A 21,224-nucleotide genomic window follows, 5' to 3' on the forward strand; every position below is an offset into this window, starting at 1 on the left:
AAAAAAACCATCAGGGAAAATACCATGTTTGGGAAGGGAGCTGTACTCTTATGGTCTCAAGAGATGGCTCTGCATTCTCAGGCACTTAATTATAATCCATCTTGCTGGGCGCTCCTATTTTTCTGCCTCTCCTGTCTCCTCTTTGTATTAAGATGATAAGCAGCTTGAGGGTGTGACATTGGAGTGGAGAAGGTGGTTAGTTGTGTGGTATAATTTTTGAGGATGACATTCATTAATTTTTAAATGTTAAGTGTACAAGGAAAAAATAATACATAACAAAATAAAATGTCGTATGGTTCTGATAAATCCTGTTGCTATAAAACAAAATCAACATGGGAGCTCTATTTGAAAATTCAAATAATATGGAAAAGTCCAAAATGAAAAATGAAAAACCCTGCTATCCTCACCTGAGCTAAGTCCTATGTCCCACAAACATGTTCTTGTGATTTCTTCCTTCAATTTAAAAAGCATATTCATAGTATAATTTTAGCAGGACCTAGAAAGCCCTCTTTCCTACTTATGGTCTGTCTGTCCTCTTGGCTATATTGGCAGATATTTCACGATCATAGACTCACTCCTCTCCATGTGAGCACTGTATGCTTAAGTTATTTCTTTATTCAGAGATATTCTTAGTTAAAAATGTAACTGGCAGGAGGCAATGTTAAATGTTTGTTATCCCCCCACCTCCCACAGCTGAAGTTCATGCCTAAACTGAGCGCTGATTCTGGAGTTACACCCACGGAGGCCAAATCTAGGGTCTAGATGGCTCTATTTAATCTCTTAGTTTCTTCCTCTGTCAGGTGGGGTAATAATAGTGCTTGCTTCATGGGGTTGTCTTGAGGAATCAGTGAGAGAATAGTACATGAAAAGTGCTGAGCATAATTTGATATATAGCATTACATAGTAGGTCTTGAAAACTGCTTGCTATCATATACAATTAATGACTAAACAGAAATGATTTCTGAAATGACTACCCCTTTTAAGTGCCTAATAAATGCCAGACATGGTCTGGAGTGTTTTATGTACGTGACTTGTACAATCTTCCATATAGCCCCAAGAAGTAGGTACTAGTAATAATCCATTCTGCAGAAGGGGAAACCTAAAAGCATAATGCAACTTGCCCAAGGTCATGCAGCTAGGTCTCAAGGGTGAACTGAGCTTGGAGGGCACATCTGTCTTTCCACTGGGCCAGCTAAAGACCAGGGTAGTTTCAAGAGGCGGGTAGTGGAGCACACAGAAGGACCCCTGGGCCCAGGGGACCCTATGAAAGTGTGGGCTGACACATTAAGAGGGCAGAAGGTGAGAGGGACACCTGGAGGAGAGGAAGAAGGCTGGTGAAGGGCAAGAGGCAAGGCATCCAAGGAGCTTTGTCTATAATGTGATTTTGCCTTGGGGCCAGCACAAGATCTGATTTCCTCTGTGGTCTCCTATGTTGCCTGGAAGTTGCTGGAAGACACAGGATCCGAGTCCTAAAACCAGGTGTTCCAGTTTTACCACCAGTTCCATGACCTCACAACTCACATCACTTCCCTAGCAAATTTCCTCTTCTGTAAAATGGGGATCATAAATCCTGGCTCACCTAACTACCTTCTGGGGGTGTTGTGAGGCTCAAATGGTCTGGGCACTTTTCAGTATTTGTCTAACTGAAAGAACTGCATGGAGATGCTAGATATTGTTATTGACTTGATGTGTATCTGTGAATTAAAAAGGAGGATGCATTTGTTGTTAAACTTAGATTTAGAGAGGACCCCAAAAATGTGCCTCCATGGGGTAGGGCTTATGGTGCCAGGGATGCTGACACTGTCTGCATTTTATTCAAGAACAGGTAGGGGAAAAAAAACAGGTAGGGAGACTGGGAGCCTTGTGGATGAACAGTATCATTGCTATCTAGGCTTAGTGATAACAGGTTTAAGGAACACATCATCATCAGCCCTCTCTTCTCTGTACTCCTACTCCCAGCAATCTGGGGCAAGGTAGGGACCGGTGATGTACCCTCTGATGTGTCAAAATCTGTCCTGCTGTATGGTCTTGCTCAGCTGCAGGTCCACATATTATTTGGAGATGCAAAGCAATAGATGACATCCTGGCCATTTCTTAGGAATCTAGTATCCTGTGTAGGTAATATTTCAGGCCAACTTTTAGTGAAGTGGATCAATGCTTGAAGCACATAATGTAACATGATTCTTCAAGAGTTTGATTAATTGTGTCACAGTCACAGCCTCAGTTCAGGTTCAACCTTTTAAAAGTTTTATTATTGTATAAAGTGATCAATCAGAAGGGGAGAAAAGACGAATGCTCCACTTTGGCCATATCTCTCCCTTGTCTTTGTCAGCAAGTGTTCCTCTCCTGGTCAGTTCATCTGGACTGTGCTGGAGAGATAGGGTTAATCCAGACCCATGGTAGAGTAAAATATGTACCACGAAGGAGGCAATCAGGTACTCTGAGTGGAAGGTAGACTGCTCCAATGCATCAATCTTGGTTTGACATAGAAAGACTATGGGGGAGTTTTAAGGTGTTGAGTCCTGCATCCCAGCCACATAGAGTCTGATATCGTTGACCTAGGGTGTGGTCTTGGCATCCCCTGGGATTTGAAGATGTAGCTAAGGATGAGAATTACTGGTCTAGTCAGCTAGCTCTTGGTAAAACCATCATGTGTGACAAATTTATTCTAGGGGTCCTTGTTCCCCAACTTCTGTTTTCTGCCTCACTGTCTCCAGGACTCTTCTTACATCTTATCCTGCTAGAATCTGCTTCCAAAGTAGTCCCCACAAAGTATTAGTTGATAAAGACCTAAGGGTTTAGCCCTTCCAGAAATGCATTTTAATAGAGGATTTTGAAGTTGAAAAGGCCTGGAAGAGTCTTTCTATAACAGGAAATCTTGACCTTTATTGAGAAGGTGGCTGAGATGCATTTGACCTGATGGCTTCCCAGTCATCATCACTGAGTAATGGTCAATACTTATTATGTGCCAAACACTGTTCTAAATATTCTCTCCTTCTCAACATATATCCTCACTCATTGAATCCTCTCGACAGCCTTATGAAGTAGGTGTGTCTACATGAGGAAAATGAGACAAGAAGCATTGAGTAACATATCCAAGGCCTCACTGCCAAGAAATGGTGGAGCCAGGATTTAAACCCAGGAAGTCTGACTCAAGATACCATGCCCTTAACCACTCTCTACTTAAATTACCTCAATGCTCCCCTCGGAGGTCAGAATGGAGCCGAGGGTCAGCTTTGTTTCTCCAACATGAGATGTTGGGGAGCTTCCCCATTATTTTTCTCTTCCAAAGCCCCCAAGGTGGTACCTCTGCGGGAGATTGTTTAATTGTTCCTGATTATTGCCCTTCCCTGTGAGAGGGTAATAAGTCTCCTGCCTCATCAACGTCAGGCGTGCCCATGTGACTTGCTTTGGCCACCAATAAAACGTGAGAGGCAGTAATGTATGCTACTTCTGAGAAGAAGCTTTAAAAGCCTTCATGTGGTTTCTCTTCTCCCTTCTAGCACCATATCGTGGGAGGAGCTGCTCCTTCAGCCCAGAGCTCAGAACAAAGATGAACTAGAGGAGAGATGCAACCAACCTATACATGAAAAATATATCTTGGTTGTAAGCCACTGAGACTTGAAGATTATTTGTTACTGCAACATTATTTAATAAAAACTGACTAATATAACCTCCAAATACCAATATTTCTAAGGTGAAATGCCAGGAGTGCTGTAAGGATAATATCTTTAAATAATTAATAAACTATATTGTAATTTATCTCAGAAATTTTGCAAATAGGCTCAGAACAGCTTTCCACCTTTTGCAAATCTTTTCTATGCATCAATCCATCCCCATCTCAGAAGGCTAAGAGATCATAAGCATTTGCTTAGCTCAGTATACCCAGAGTTCATTCGCCAGCCCAATACTTACAAAGAGAATCAGAAAGACAGGATAAAGCAGATTAAAAGTTATTTTAGACTTGAGGGCACTGGCTAGAAGGGAGAGAAAAAATATATATTTTCCTTTATAGAGGAGAATTAGTACTAAGGCTTGATAAGACTCTCCCTTATCTGTGGCAGAGGATGAAAGAAGAACTCTTTAATATAAATTATCCATTCCATGCTTCAAAACCTGTTGCTATTTTTAGTTCCCAACTGCTTACTTCTATCTCATACAATTTACAAATATTGTGTGGGTATCTGAATAAAACTGATGGCCAACATTCGAAATTTGAGGTATTTCAAGTGAAAAGAATCTACACTTCCAGCCTCTCTTGAAAAACTGAAAGCTCTGGTTATGCTAGGCCTGAAAGCCTTCAGCTGGATTTGAGCAACAGATGCCCTGTAGGCTGGGCACATTTTCCACAGTCCCCACCACTCCCTATTGCCCACTTCACCTATTTATATTTTTTGCTTAATCATTGCAGCCATTCAAGTTTGTCATCGCGGGGATCAACTTCTTTCCTTTTTTTCTTTTTTTCTCTTCTGTTCTGTTCTACTCTCTCCTCTCTTTTCATTCTTATTTCTTCCACAGAGATCTCCAGGAGTCTTTTCTGTACCACTCTGAGAACACCACTCTCTGCCTTAGCCTCAGAACTCTGAGTGACCTGAATTTGACAGTACAGCTCTCTGGGCCCTAAAGAGAGTCACTCTGAACTATCTAACACTATTCTGGGAGTGGAGAGAATAGATGCTTCCCTCTGGAAATCTTAACTATGCTTGTTCAACAGATTCTATAATACTTACAGATTTGCATACTTATGTAGCTAGAAGGTCTTGGAGCAGCATAAACCTCCTTCCCACTAGATAACTCTGTTGCTTAACAAACCATAACAGCTCTGATTACATGGAGAATACTAGCAGTAAATGGTTTGAAAATGATTTTACTGTTTTCTGTTATGGAAACTCACATGTAGAAACATTATGGAACTGTTTTGAAATTTCTTTAGACTTCCAAATGTTAAATCAGTAGACTTTGATATTTCAGTAATTTTACATCTAAAATAGAGTTAATGAGACCTGAATCTACGTTATGGACACCTGCACTGGAGAAGGCCATCCAAAGCCACCTGGATGAAGTAGTCAGTGGGTAGGCACTTCCATGCCTCTAGCATGTCTTCTGCTTTTTCTGCACCAAGTGTGTTGTTAGACTGACCTCTCTTTGACTAAAACTTCACACTGAGGCTCGAGGATTACAAATCTTGGACCAGGACTATACAGATTGCAATATAGAGTGTGGGCACGAAGACATACCCTGGAGTTCCCAAACTCAGTAAGAAAATCATTCTGAACGTTCTCATGCTAGCATTCAGCTAGCTGCAACCTTCTTCTGCTTGCCTTCTAAGGAGATTAGGGCTGGACATTTTATTTTGTTTCCGTTTTAGTTTATTTGAAGGTTTTATGATGTCTTAGTTGAGTTGCTTGTGAAACTTCCAAATAAACATGCCGCTTTTAAAAATGGCAAGTTGTTTTTATTTATTTCTTTTAGGTGCCTGGTGACCTCTGGGTATATTAGGCAGCTTTAAATTATAATTAAAAATAATAACCATGGTCCTAAAACAATAATAGATGTTGAATTATACAAACTCCAAATTAGGATGTCCAGAAAAACTGTTTGAAGGAAACCAGGGTAAGCACGGAATTTAAAAAGTTATCTTTGTGGTAATGTGACCAAAGGAAACTTCTCTCCAACAGCAGCCTTATTATTATTTCTTGCTTTGTTTTGCCTCCCTAAGAAGCTACTCAAATTTTTATTTTTTATGTTTTCTGGACTTGGGGAGTGTGTGTGTGGGAGGGGGGCTAGCTAGTTCCTTAGTTGAACTTGTTATGATTTTGTAGACAAGAAAAAATAATAAAACCTGCTTGTCATCTAAGCAAATCCCTGTATTTTAATGATTTCTTGAAAATTTCTCAACTCCATGGACACAAGCAGTAAAAGCCGACATTGTGCTTCACTGGATGCCAAATCCTCAGAGTGCTTTTGAGTCCCCCTAAGACGTACACATCTGCATTCCTCCATCTGTCATCTTAGCTCATCTTCTTCTCCCAACCGTTCTTAAATTAAACGACTACATCTAATGGGAGATTTTCTCAGGAAAGCTTATGAGAATTTGTCCAAAGACAAATTAAAACATTGCAATGTAATCACGCAACCCAACTCACTGGTTGGCTGGCCTCAGTGCTGACTCTAACCCAAAGGAGTTAATCAACCGTTGGGCCCCATACAGAGAAAAGCCACCCAAAAGAAAACCCAGTAAAGAGAAAATGGAATCCACCGTGTCAGTGTCTGAGGAGGAAGAGTACTGCAGAGTGGGTTGTACGGTGTGCAATGGATCCAAAGGCCAGGGCAAGAAGAGTAGTTGAAAAAAAAAAATCAAACACAACACAAAACAACTCAAGCTTCTAGAACCTCATGGTGTGACACTTAATCTTGGGGAGATGAAAATTCACCTCTGTCATGCTCATTTTCCCATGGATGAATAGATGAGGATCACTAGGATTGAAGGGACTCTCCAGTGTGGTTAGTCCTTGCCCTTCTATTCCCTCATTGCTCCAGGTAAATCCTTCTTAACAGTGGGTGAAGGGAGTAGTTTCCCTAACAGTTCCAACTTGTGGGAATTTATCCTAAGGAAATAATTGGACAGATTAACTAAGCATAAGGATATTCATTAGAGTAGTGTTCATAGCAACATTACTGGCCTTCCGTAGGACATTAGTTAAGTAACTGATGGTACACCCAACAGTGGACTACTATGTAGTCATTGAAAATGAATCTAACGTGAAGTTATAATTCAATGACATGGTCTATTGTTTCGGTTAGCATGTATGATATAATGCCAGTAACATAAAATAAGACACATATATGCATATGTGTGCAGAAGAGAGGTCTGAGAGGAGGTAGTCTAAGCTAATAGTGTTTGTTCTGGGTGGTGGAATTTTGGGTGTTTTTAATTTTCATTATACTTTGATAAACTGCTTGCATCTTAAAAAGAGACTATATACTATCTCCACAATCAGAAAAAAGCTTGAGGCTAGGTCCATATTTGAAAGAAAAAAGAGAGTAGCTTTGGTTAATGGTACGTATTTGTGCTGTTCCACTGGAGTCTCGAAACCCAGAAAAGTCCCAAGGAACTGAATCCTGAGAAGGATGTTTGTCTGGGTCATGACCAGCACAGGGGTTGGTGGCCCTGGTGACGCTCTAAGTCTTTATTCCTAGGCTGCCACAGCCTAATTTGATAATCACTTCCACTGGGACTTTATGTTCCCCACTAAACACTCAAAGTACTTCCCCAGATCAATGCCTTCAGTTTATCCTCCTATCATCTTTGTAAAGTAGAGGTGGGCAGGTAACATAAGTATCTTAATCTGGGGACCTGAAACATCAGTGATTGCGGGATGTGAAAGAAACCAGGGTATTGCTGAGATTAGCATGCTGGTCCTCAGTCTATCATTTTCATCCCCTGATCTAGAGAGCACTTCACTTTTACAAGTAAGAGGGTAAAGCTTTGAAAGAACCTTTAGAATAACTCAGCAACGGAACTGAAGCCTTCTGTATCTCTGTGCACTGGGACTTAAGAGTTGGATTATTAATCTGGCTACGATGATAATGCCAGTTAGGAGAAATGGTTCTGGATCTCAGATGGCCATCAGTGGGCATAATTCATCCTGATGTTGCTGAGGAATCTCCCTTCTGGAAGCTTGGAGACTCAGGTAACAGTCTCAGTTCTCCTATGAACTGCTGCAAACAAAAGCAAGGGTAACCTGCCTGGATTTCAACCTTTTTTTTTTTTTTTGGATTTCAACTTTTTCATACATAAAATGAATGGGGAGAGTGACACCAGCTTTATGCACCCTAAGGCATCATCTGAAGGAGTAAGTGATGAAAGAGGAATGAATGTCCTCCTCTCTTTGACTTCTCTCTGATATTCTCAAGAAGAGTCGTTGTCTCTACCCCATGCTACATTCTCGAAGTATACTACCACTTAGGCTCTGAGTCTCGATGTTTCCATCTCCCCAGCAAGGTGGTGAAGAACAAAGTTGATTCAGCGTCACCAAGGACAGTGCTCAGCACTCAGTAATTTTCAATAAATGTTCATCAACCAGGCGAGTCATTCAAAAGTTTGAAGTGCTCCTCTAATGGGAAACATTAGAATTCCCAGTGTGAAACCAGTGGAACCAACTTCGTAGTCTGTAACACACGACTTACTACCCATTTTTTAAAACCAGGCACTCACTCTCTGTCTGAGATTGTCTGTGTTTACAGAATAACAATGGTCGCTGCTGACACTTGAGTGACTACTTTATGCCAAACATCATGCTATGCCCTTTGATATGAATTTTCTCCTGTAATTCTATGAACCCCTCTTTGAGGTAGGGACCATTTTCAGTTTTCCAGATAATGATGCTGAAGCTCAATGGGTAGTGTACCCGGAACAGGCCTGGAACACATCTCGAAGCCCATGTTCTTGACCACTTGTCCTTACTGTATGTCTGGGGCTGATAGGAACCAAAGAGCAGGTTGCTTTAGGAGCTGCTCACTTTCATTCTAACTTGGCATTTGTACAGAATTAGCTTCTTCCCAATGTTCTTTTGACCAGCCTGTGTTCAGCAGGTAGGATTGAGCGAGGCTATAATGAAGGCTCAGACAGGCCGCGTTTCCTCAGCCTGGTTCTGACAACATCTGCTCACTTTTGGAGCATCAGCTCAAACGTGGTCCTTCTCTTTGTTTCTCAAATGCTCCCATTTTCTTTTACTTCCCTCTCAGTTTCCTCTTAACCAGCTGAGTGACAGAAACTCAATGCTGACCACTTCATTAGCTGATGACCTTGTCCCTCTGGCCTTCTGCTCCACTTGCTCTCCTGGGCAGGTTGCCTTACGTCATAAGTTCTTGCTAAAGGTCAGGACCTTGGAGCCATCAGCACTGGGCATGTTGTTTTAATATATATCTGGAGAAATCAGGCCTGTCGGATCACATTAGGCCCTATTTGTGGAGTGCACGCCAATCCCCACGGTGGAGATGAACAGTTACCTTTGAAATACAATCATGGATAGTTACCGGTGAGTACAGAGGGGGATTATACTCCATCAATGAGGCCCTTCTAATCTGTCTAGCCCCTCATTGGCAGGGCTGCCCTTCTTCCTCTGCAGAGAAAATCCTCATAAACCCTAGTCTTGGAAAGGGGCAAGGCTGAGGGATACAGCATGTTTTTAAAACTAGATGGGTTGATGAACACATGAGGGTCGGCGTGGTATGTGATAAGTCAGTGCTGGTGGTGGTATGACACTCAAGTGTCAGAGCCCGTGGTAAACTGGCACATTGCTCCTGCTAGCTGCTGGTATGGTGATAAAATTATAAAGTTCTCAGCCACTCCATGTGGAGTGATTACCCTGTGGCAGGCCAAAGACGGAGCATTTTATACACATTAGCCCATTTGTCCCTCATAATATCCCTGTGAGGTGGCTACTACCATCAAACCCATTTTATGGATGGAAAAACTGAGGTTCAGAAAAGTCCAGTGATTTGCCCAAATCCACAATGCAAGCAAATGATGGACTAGGACTGACTCCAGAACTGCTTCCAACCTCCAGGCCACCAGGATTCTCCTGTGATCCTATGTGGTGTCTTCTTTGGGGTGGGATTTTAGAGGGTTTTCAAGAGTACCATACTGTAATTCCCCTTCTAGGGAAGGGCCACAAATACATCACTTGACCCAACAGATTTGTTTAAAAACAGAGTCTGGGACTAAGCCAACCCTTTCTTTTCTTTCTTCTTCGGGATTGGTTTTAAACTCATTCCTACATCCCGTGGGAGTCTGGCTGGACAGATCCCTTGACAGCAGACAGAAATAGCTCTCATAGCCTATTTTTAAGGAAAATGTGATGTTAGAAAATGAGGCAGGAATGGATACCAAGAGGAGAAAAGAACACAGCAAACTTCCAGAGTGCATACCCCAAAAATGCTGAGAGAAGGAGCGGGAATACTGATGGGCTAAAATTGGGAAAGACATCCTAGGGTGGGTGAAACTGCTTTTCACCTGGCCAGCATATTTCTCTCCTATTCCTTGTGTTTTGCCCATGGCAAGCTCCGCCAGGGAAGGTAAAGTGCTGTTGTCCCGCAGCAAACCCTCTTTTCTGTCTAGAGAAACAGAGCCTGACAAAATGCACACAGAAGTGCCCACTTGCCTCTTTCCTGGAACCGCAGGGCACAATGCAGAGGTGTCTAGTAACACTGCAATTTCCTTTGAACTGTTTGGTTTTGTTTGGTGCCCTTGTCTGGCAGGTTAGTCTTTTCGACTGAGTTGACTCACCTGGTATAACATTTTCTTTCACTGAGAAACAAGAAGGCTGGAACTCACCTCTCTGATTCCGGCGAAGCTGGACATCATCCAATTGCGCTCACCTAGACTTCTGGAGGCTGTAAATTATATCTTCTGAACTAAGGAAGAGAAGAAAGAACAAAAACACTGTTGGGAAGACAGCGAACCTTCGTAGGCCAAGTGGTTAATGAGCGAGATGATGCTCCCATTCCTCTTCACTTCTTTTTCTTGGGTAAGATTTATATCTATGGTGAGGGTTTATTAAAGTCGTCCCCACCTCGGCCAGCGTTGCAAGCAAACAACATAGCTACTGGGATTCATCCATGTTGATAAGGCTAGAGATTCTTTAACTGAAAAAGCGGTCTTTGAAAATGGAACTCAGGGCAGCCAACCTCGAGATAGCATCTGATATTAATTAGAAACTATACAACGCTTTGAGTTGAACTAAAGAAATATTGGTGGAGGGATCAGGACAAGAATGAGCAAAATCAAAAGTGAAATCCTGTGCTGATTAAAAGTGACTGTGGCCCTCACATTTCTCCCCAGCCTGTCCATCCCAGAAAAAGCATTCCGATGGTGTTAACTACCGAACGCTCGCCTTGCTTCCCATTCCCCTTTCCCTGGGTAGCTGCGGTGCATGGGCTGCCGAGATGTAGCCCTGAACCTATCCATCAAGTCTAGGGAAGAGAGAGTTAGAAAAGCAAACATTATCCAGGATCAATATCTTTACAAATCCAAAGGAAACCCCAGCTCCCGAAGGGTTAAGCCAGGGAAGGAAAAGCCATCAGGCTGTTTAGTGAGCTAATGTTTTTATTGATGGGGGAGGCCTGTAAGTCCCTAACAGGAAAAGTGGGGAAAGTGGCAGGTTGTTTGGCTGGGAGAAGGGAGCAGGGAAGGAACATTATATATTGCATTCTCTCATTCCCCCGCATTCAAAGCCCTGCAACCCACGTAATGCAGAAGACGTTCCGTAACCTTGAATAATATTCAACACAGGGTGTTTTCCTCTCTTATCCCCTCCCAAAGTGGGATCCACATCTTCCCCTAACAATTTTGCTATAATGCACATCTCGGGCTAATGCCTGCACTGAAGAGCACATCTTAATTTAACAACTGTGTTATAAAGCACATCTCAAGCTAACATTCCTAGGATAATCCATATTTCAACCTAACTACCCTGGCATAACACTTCAATCTAATTCCCCCACTGTAAAGTACATTGCAATCTAACACCCTCATATAATGTACATCTCAGTCCATTATTTTGTATTTTGTAAGCCATATTTTGATATGTCTTTTCCATTAAGGAGCAGAACTGTCTGGAGACAATGGCTACCCCTGCGCTGAAAGCTTCCATAGTTCTTACATCGCCCTTTGGTGACAGGCTGCTGATGGATATGCTTCTGAATGTTCACCTTTGCCATCTTGGGTTCAACTCTGGCTTGTTTCTGTACTTCAAGCCTCAAGCCTCCTGTTGGGAGTGGGGGTGACTAGGGAGCCCTGCTTGGTCCTGATGGGCCTTCTCGCATGCTAACCAGCAGGGCGGGCCACCTCAAATGATCAGAGTCTACCTCAGGAGAAGTCTGTCTGAGGTCAATGTCAGGGTCAGGGGTCAGGGTGTAGCTGCTGGCTAATAGAGTGTAAGCTAACACTGTTGTCAAATTGCTTGGCTAAACGACAATGCCTGCCTCCTGCTGATGACCTTACCCTGGGGGAGGGGGCTATTGGCTTTATTGGAAATCTGCCAGTCTCAGAGGTGACGGAAGTGGCTGATCACAGCTAAAGACTGTTTGATTGTTGATGGAGAGCCAGTTCTGTGGTTGGTCCTCAACTGAAAGGCCTGCAGAGCTGCTTATTGATGGCTAAGTTTTCCACGTGTGATGGATTTCTCCTCTGCTTTACACATAGCTGGGTTACAGTTCAGTTGTGGAGGCAAGCTATGGTGGCTCACAGACCTGGATTTTTGGATCTGAGAGCTATGCATAACCAGAGGCTATGCTTTCATTGACTTCTGGCACCAACCTCCGATTGCCAGGTGAATGGGGCTGATGGTTCTTAAAAGGAAACCGATCCAGAATGAGTTGAAAATAGATGTAAAAGGTCCTTCATTCCAAGGCATTTTGGTGCACACGAAGGAAGACAATAAATGTGTGTTCTGGAAGAGATTCAGTACACCAACCATCAATACCTCAGCCTCAAAATTTCAACCTATCCCATGCAGGGGAAGAAATTAAATTTCTTTATCTACTGGTGGCATATAACCAAGCTAGTACTGCCAGTGGATGTTTGGAAGAAAATGAGTTTACTGAAGACTTAGAATTCCAAAATTTCTCAGCACAGTATGAATTCAAGAGAGGCAAGTACAAGAGGTAGAGAGTAAAGTATAGAGATGAAAAATGATCTTGACAAAAGACGTATGAATCATGGAGGATCACTACCTAATACACACCCCCAATGCAACCTGGTAAGATAGACAATACATGACTATAAGCATAATTGGGAGAATAGCTTATTGAAATTGCAAGGTTATCCACTTCCCGTGGTAAGCCTTGGGAAAACTCATATAGAAATCCCTAATTTAATAGAGATGTTCGTGAAGTATCTAGGGGGCAGCAAAGTGAGGTTATGATGTGAACTTGACTGCTTTTCCCTAGAGAAGAATCGCCAGTGGGTAACTTATAGATGACCTTCCAGTCTGTCACAAGGCAGCAATGTGGCTTTAAGCCATGTCAATATGGTGTAAGCCTCAGTGTCCTTCTTTGTTAAAGGGGGGGGGGGTCATTCAGTTCACTTTTCATAATTACAATGAGGATCAATTCAGATGGAGAACCAGTAGTAGCAGGTTACCTGACACAAAATCCACATTCAATACACATTAGTTTCCTTTTCCTTAAACTATGGCATGGACTTTCTGATAGATGACAAGTACTAATAAATATAGGGGTCTTGGACAGTATACTTTTTTTTTTTTTTTTTTTTTGTGGGCAGGCACGATAACCCCTATTCAAAAAGTTTGGGCAAACTCCACTTGACCAGAGGTGGATGGCCTAGACCAGAGGCTACTTTTATAAATGAGGTGTCATTGGGACCCAGCAACATTCATTCATGTACATACTGTCCATGGCTGCTTTTGTACTATAACAGCAGAGTTGGGTTGCCATGATACAGTGTGGCCCACAAAGCCTAAAATATTTACTATCAGGCCCTTTAAAGAAAATGTTTGCCTGCCTAAGACTTATACCAATGGAATACTCTTTCTCTCTTTTGTATGAAAACAAAATGTTATGTGGAAATCCTATAACTAAAGTAGGTTCAAGCAGCAAAGGCTGAACTCATCCCTGTTTGGCACAAATACTTTATTGTTGGTAGGACTGACCTCTGAAGCAACTCCCCTGGTTCCAGGGGAGCAGTCTGAAGACTACGGACTGGGCGATCTCTGGTTATTTCTTTAGGGTCTTGGAAACTCAGTCATCTCTTAAGAGATTAGGAAGTGGCACAATGAATATACTTTCACTTGGCTGAAACTGAGCACTCTTCATTTATTTATTTTTTGGACGGCTCAACTGTGTGATGTTGGGATGTGATATTACTTAACTTTTCTGTGCCTCCATTTTCTAATTTTAAAAATGAGGATGATATTTGCTATACAACTTGTGATACGGATTAAATGAGATAATATATTTGAAGCACTTGAAATAGGACCTGGCTCACAGCTGGTGCTCAGCTAATGTTAATTACTCTTATAATTGTGGTTATTAATATTCTGGGTCTTCATTTGTGCTGGAGATCATCTCCACATGGTTCTAAATATCTCTAGAGACATTTTCTGCTTATTAATTAACTCAGGTGGTCACTCACTCCACATGTATTTTGTGTGCCCAAGGAATCAGTAAATGAACAGAAGTCTGTGTGGTGCCAGCTGCACATCTGATCTCCTCCTCCTCAGCTACTTTCGGCAGTTTGCGTTGGTGTTTATTGCTCCACATCTTCCTCGGAGTTTCAGACTGACATCACTGCTCAAAACAACTTCCTACTACTCCATCTCCGACGGCTCCACAATTAATTTCTCAACTAGCAGTTTGGTTTCAATGCCAATGAAGTAATTAGACCTTTAAGGTTCTTTACTGGGATTTTATCCTGTCAGTGAATGTGAAAGAAACAATAATTATTATTTAATATTTATTGAGTGTCTTCATTGTGATATGTAGAGTCACGAATGTAACCTGCCTTATTGTTGAAGATGACGGCACAGTACAGTCAAGCGTATATTAGGAAGCTAGTTGGACAGTTCTAGAAGTCCCAAATGGGAAGCCTGAGTTCTCCAATCCTGCCATTTGTCACGCTGCTCTACAGAATGGTACATTTTGGGAGTTGAGAAGATCCTAATTTGTTAGCCTTAACTACTTCTTCTAAAGTTTTATTCCAAAATGGTAAATTCCAAAAATGATATCCAGTGATTTCTTCTACCAAATGGAAGGAGCTCTGTGGGGAGCTAGTCGTTGCCAAGAGAACAATGGAATGGATGCAATCACAAGTGCCAGGGGATGAAGACTTGAGACATTTTGACTTGATCCTTCACCCCCAGAGACTCATTCAGGTTGCCAGGACCAAGGTGAGCAGAATGGCAGGTAGATGGTATCATTAACTTGGCCTCTAAGAATGCCTTTTAGCTGGGGGCTAATGTGGTTCAGTGACTACCAGGTCACTGATGAGTGGCCTTCAGCAAGTTTCTTCATCATCCTGAGCCTCAGTTTCCCTAACAGCAAATGAAAATAACAGCAGCTACCTCACAGGATTGTTTTGCAGATGAAATAAAAAAATACATAGTAAATAACAGCTGATGTAATTTTAATTAATATTATTATCATAACAGAAAAGAAATAGAGCGCATAGTTCCTGTCTTGGGCTGGCTTATAAAATAGCATGGTACAGACGTAAAAATACATGAAATAAACTGGAAAAACATTTGCGCATCTTTATCAAAACAGTGCAAAATCAAATATTAATTAGGGGTGCCTGGATGAGCAGATGACTCTTGATCTCAGGGTTGTGAGTTCAAGCCCTATGCTGGGTGTGTAGCCTACTTCAAAAAAATACTAGTTAAAAATATTAGTTAAAAGCTTGTGAATATACCCCAAACCATGAAATTGCACACTTTGGGTAAATTACTTGGGATGTAAATTTTACCTCAATAAAGCTGTTAAGAAATTTAAAAAAGAATGGGCAAACACATGGAGATATCCTTGGAATGCTGGAAGTGTAGGTATATGCCCTAAGACTGTTCAACTATATTTTAGGATCTAAAAGTGTACAGATAATAACGTTTATGGACTCTTCAATAGAATATATAAAATATGAAACCCATATTTTGGTTTAAAATGCACGGAAAGTTCAGATGCACTACATACACTTTTTTAAATGTATAATATATAGATAGGTGATCAGCTTATTAAGGTGCAATTTATAGGTAAGAACTTATAAAATTCACTCACTTTTTAAGTATATGTGAATTTTTAACACTAAAAAAAGAAATATTTTATAAAAAGAGAAGCATATACATCAATATGTATATCCTAAGGGAATTATGTCATTTTAATTGTCCACTTTTTTGTATATCTGCCTTTTCTAAAATTTGTACAATGAATTTATATGCCCTCACGTCAGACTTGCTTCTAACACCACGGGGCCATATTCTCTAGAACAGGAACACAACCAGTATCGGTGCACAAGCTAGGCTGAAGGGGAATGCTGAAAGCCTGGAGATCAGCTCAGAGTCTTCTGAAGTAGTAGTACAGGGCCCAGCAGCAACGGCAAGTAGCTCTCAATGTGTGTCCCAAACAAGAGGCAGTGCCTCCTGAGGCCTTGTGTTGAGAAGGATGCAGGGGCTGCCTTCTGGCTCAATGGAAGAGGATGTTGGGATTGATCAGTGATATCTGCCATGGGCATAGGAATGAGGCATGATGGCATCCATGCCACATTATTTCCCATCCCTGAAAGGGGGTGCTTCTTGGGGTTAGTCTAGCCTCATTCTGCAAGACCCTAAGAAATCAAAACCTTTGTAGGTCAGCCTGAAGTTCCAAGATCTGACAAAACAGACTTGGAGGTCTGATTTGAATTCCTTTAAGTTCCTATGAAAATATTCCAGTCCCCTGGGCTCCTTCATCCAGGATGAATTCCCTTGATAACAGTGGCCACGCTGGGGGACTGCCCAGAGAAATATGAACTTTCTATTTCCAGTGTTCTACTGGTCAGTAAAGTGGAAAATGCAAGACTGGACAGGATGGTGGAGGGGGCATTGGAACCCCCTAGCTCCTGAGCAGCCCGGCTGGGAGTGATGGATGCAGGCTGTTACCTCTGAGAGACAGCTCTCTTTCACTCCAACGGAAGGCATTTTTGAGTATATTCTGGGTACCAAGTAACAGTTCCTATGTTCTGAGTGATGATGAATTCATTCAAACAACAAGTCAAGACCCGGGATATCACTCAGCTCCAGTCCAGTCATAACAGCTGACAAATATAAAATATAACATACACCCTGGTAGACTTGCTGCTCCTTTTCTTCAATATGCATATTCAAGAATCTCATTCTATTCCTGGCTGTCAGAGATGCTGACAGTCGTGGGGGTTTTCTAGCTTTATCAGGGGAGATTATTTTTTTTAACCCAAATTATTTTCCATTGTAAATGTTTAAATCCATATTAAGTCCAGATTAATGCAGGAAGCAGCTTCAAAGGATATTGACTGGCGGGGTGTTGGGGGGGAGGTGTTGGATAATAATAAATGAAATTGTTAAGGAGAGGACCATCTCAAGAAATATTTTCAATCTAGCAAAAGAGTTGTTTGCATTTAAAAGATGGCTAAAGGAAATCGGTTTCCCAGGGATTGCTGGCCCCTTTCACAAACACCCAAACTTTGTATACAAACCAGGGCCTGGAGCACTTTTTTTTTTCATGATCAGAATTAATAATGCAGATAAACCCTAAATAAATCAGGATTAGCGTTAACTGCATCTTGAGGTTTAGGATGCTATAGGAAAATGAAAAGAGAAAAAAAAATGGGTTGCCTTGAAAAAACCCCCAAACCTGCCTGGGCTACCGGACAAGGTGAAGAGGGCTGAGGGAGGGAAGTAGGGAATTACAGAGGAGGGAGGACCAGCTGAACTGAGTAATCAAAGACCTTCTCATCGTGGCAGCTCTGGAGATGTGTTCAAAGGCTCTTTCCTGACCACAGGCTGTACAAGGTCACAAGTGAGATGTGGTGTTCTGGGAGGGGGAGGGGTGTCTGGGATTTTTGGATGGTGTTGCTATTGGGATTTTAGCATCTCCTCAGAAAGCAGGTTCAACTTGCTGGTGGTTCGGGAGGGATCACTGCCCCTCTCCCCCTCCTCCCACACCCTCTTTGCCAAACCAGTGAAGCAAAGGAAACTTCTAGGCTGGATGTGCGTCCTAATCTCCTCCCGGGAAACAATCACCTCAAGAATTTCTCCCAGAGCTCTGAACGCAGGCATAGGAATCATTTTTGGACAAATAATTGCACCTTCAAGTGAATTTGAAGGATGCCATTTAGATTCTTTGATGTCTCTGTGTTGGGGGAGGGAAATCATTGAAAATGATCCCAACCCATGGATTCCAGACTCTGCTCCCTCCTTTTCCTGGCATGATCCCTAAAGCCTGCAGAGGTGGAAGACTGACTCCCTTTCCTCTGGCCACCGTTACAGACTTAAGGTTTTATTTAATTTTTATTTTTAAAATTCATTAATTTTTTTGGTGTTTGTTTGTTTGCTTTTTAGTAATCTCTACATCCAACATGGGGCCCGAACCCCCGGGCCTGAACCCCCGGCCCCGAGATCAAGAGTCAGGGGCACTCTTCCAACTGAGCCAGCCAGGTGCTCCTGCAGGCCTAATTTTTAGTAAACACCTCCTAATTCTTGGTAAAGAAAGAAGTATTCTTAACCCCAAAGCACATGATGACAGAGATTTCAGCTGTCAACATGAAGCGAGGGTTGAGGCTCCCCCTGCAAGAGTGTAAGGCTCCTCCCCACCTCCAGGCCCACGTTGGCTCAGTCTCGATGGAGCTTTCTCACTTCCCCTTGGCCCTGAACCGCAGCCAATGGGATCTGGGGTCCCTGTGACAGGACTCCCTGCTGTGCCCGCTTCTGCTGGCCCCTCTTTGGGAAAGGCACAGATCTCACTTTTTTGTCTTAATCTTCAAGCAACCAGGCTGGTCTGAGGTTTTTCAGAATTTGGGGAGCTGGGAGAGATCACATCTCCCATCTGTTTCCTGTTCCGTCTTTCAGCGTTTCCTCTTCTCTGTCCTGAACCACTGACAGGGCACACACAGCACAGGACAGTCAGTGGCTCCCTGTCTGCGAAACAACAAGAGTCTGTCCTGACAAGTTTACTATCCTCCTAGGTTTGCCATTCGATCTCCCCCGAGACACACGAAAATGGAAAGAAATTGGTGATGCTGAGGGTGGGCGGCTCTTTGCTCCCCCATGGATGTAATTCTTATGTCATCCCTGTGACCATTTGCAGTGACTCGGCTCTAGGTTGAGCACAGAAAAGGCAACATACATTTTAGGGACTCCTGATAGTTGCCATGGTAATCTGAGATTTTGGTAAACAGAAATACATTCTGGGGAAACAGTGTGAGTCAGATCTGAAATGCTCAGCCTTCAGAAAACCTTATAATACTAAAGGTGGGTAAAGAATGGGGGAGACGAGTGCAGTGAAGTCGACTAAAAAAAAAAAAAGAAACTGCAAAGTAAGATTATGGAAAGAAAGACGCATGAATACAATCCCAGCATAAAGTGGGATTTTTTTTCAGTTGGCATAGATACCACCCCCCCGCCTCAAAAAGAGTTCAGATTACTCCAGAGCCAAAATAGCACACATTCAAAGGTGAATAATCCTTAGAGCTTTAGGTTTTCCTGGTTAATAGAAAGGATGTTGTTCCTGCATGAAACTTGGGAGCATCTCCCAGACACAAGGACTCTTGTTTCCAGAGAGAAAGTTGAGTGGAAAGAAAAGTCTCCTCAACCTTCCATGTATACAGAACTGCCCATGGTGACAAGATGTGGCCCATTCTGATGGATGCTAGTGGAATAACAACACACGCACACATGTATGGACATGTGTCCACACACGTACGGGGAAACTTTCTTTTCTGGTTATTATAAGAGCTATTTGACAGGTGGGTGGTTCTCACTTCAAGAAGTGATTTGGAGTACTAAAAAAACTGGGGGGGAGGGTGTTTTCTCTTTTTTTTTTTAAAAGATGGTCATTAGAGACAATGGACGAGATTGCACAGTATTGAAATGGTTTTTCTGAGAACAATGAACCCATCCCTACTTCAAGGAGACAGTCCCCAGACAGGGAGGGCTGTCTTGAGGGAAGGCTTTGCTTTCCGGCCCTGCCTTCTCAGAGGCCACGTCTCTGGAGCATGACCAGAAGTGGCTGACTCTAAAGTCTAGCCTTTGACAGGAAGGAGAACAAGTTGTGAGTGGGATCATTTGGAAGCCCCAAACGTACTGTGGGGCCCCTCCTTGCCACCCATCCGATTTCCTTTCCTCACCCAACAGATCGTGCGGAGTAGCTCCGAGCTTCTTTGGGCTGCTGGTGACTGTTAAATCCTGGGTTTTCCGTGACAGTTCTTACTTCACATGCCCTCTGCCATTGTCAAAGCTTGCATTGGCTCGGCTCTCAGACATGGGCTTTTGTTCTGGAAACTACAGTGTCTATGGCCAACTTAGACATCAGGACTCATCACAGTTTTCATTCGTGGTTGATGATAAATAAACGTGGAGAAATTGGCCTGGGGGATTTAGGGAAGTTTGGTAAAAAAAAAAAAAAAAAAAAAAAAAAAAAAAGGCAGTCGGCAAGAAAAATTTTTTATCAGGAAGAGATAACAATTATGCCACTTTCCTGCTCCCCCTTTAAAAAAAGGAGCCGAATCACCATCTTTTAGCTGTAGTTCATTATTTCCAATTATACATAATTGAAAACGAGAAAGTTCTTAAAGTTTGAACACTGGTAATTAAATTTGAATTGGATGGGATATTTGTAATTTTAAATGCTTGAATTCTGAGAGGAAAAAACTGTGTAATGTTGTTGGCCAAATAACCCTAGTCATTAAGATTCCTATGGCATTATTTAGTTAGTTGGCTTTTTATAACACCATGAGGTTTGCTGTGGGACATAGAGGAAGCCACTGGCTTCACAAGGGGGGAGAAGCACTTTTTGAGAAGAGCTCTGAGTGAGAGAAGCAGTCCTTCAAATTTCTACTGATAGTTGGCTTTAGCCTGTCTGCCCTCCTTAAGATCAAGGAGCTGAGACAAGTTGAGGAAAATGAACAGAAATGACTGTTTTCGTGAGGCCAATGGAAACCACGTTCAGATCCAGGAAAAGAAAAATGAGACAGGAAAGGGAGGGTCACATTTTTGAAGGAAATCATGCGGTATTTTGGTAATCCTTTGTTGATGAAAAAAAAATTAACAGCGCATTAATTATGTCCTAAGAATGGGGCGTTGCTGGTCTGCATCTTCGGCCTTCCTGACGCTGCGCCAGCAGTTGAAGCACTACCACTGTGTGGAATGGAAATGTGGGCTTCTGTTCCCCTACTGGGGCCTCCCCGACACACACACGGCCCAGCGCCTCCCAGCGCCTCCCAGCGCCGAGGCCTGACCCATGAGGAAGTGTGGGAGATAGGAGGCTATTTTACAAGACAAGTAATGACAACCAGAGAGTTTAGGATCTTTATGGGATTGGTAGTGTTCTGGCAATGCAAAGGAATAAAATTGGATATGCCAAGAAAGATGTCTTCCTCCTTCTTCCTTCCTTTCTTCAGAACCTCTTTCCTTCTTTCTCTCTCCTCCTCTTTAAAAGACTTTGTAAAAATCAGTAATACATATTTATGAATTTCTTTC

General features: G+C 42.4%; 1 protein-coding gene across 22 annotated transcripts in view; it reads right to left on the reverse strand.

Annotated features, from left to right (window-relative positions):
* Nucleotides 1-21,224, reverse strand: part of ZFHX3 (zinc finger homeobox 3) — a 525,132-nt gene that overhangs the window by 302,556 nt on the left and 201,352 nt on the right. For 12 of the 22 annotated variants that reach the window (XR_007410986.1, XM_049110732.1, XM_049110733.1 and 9 more), the window contains 4 exons: nucleotides 19,874-20,113; nucleotides 14,159-14,437; nucleotides 12,323-12,455; nucleotides 10,340-10,419 (listed from right to left, as the gene is read on the reverse strand). The gene's annotated coding sequence lies outside the window, so the exon portion shown is untranslated. Of the gene's footprint in view, nucleotides 1-10,339; nucleotides 10,420-12,007; nucleotides 12,301-12,322; nucleotides 12,456-14,158; nucleotides 14,438-19,873; nucleotides 20,114-21,224 lie in introns of those variants that run through there. The other 10 variants (XM_049110739.1, XM_049110734.1, XM_049110735.1 and 7 more) reach the window with 5 other exon arrangements.

This window comes from Canis lupus, chromosome 5 (genome assembly GCF_003254725.2).
Source record: "Canis lupus dingo isolate Sandy chromosome 5, ASM325472v2, whole genome shotgun sequence".
Lineage (NCBI taxonomy): Eukaryota > Metazoa > Chordata > Mammalia > Carnivora > Canidae > Canis > Canis lupus.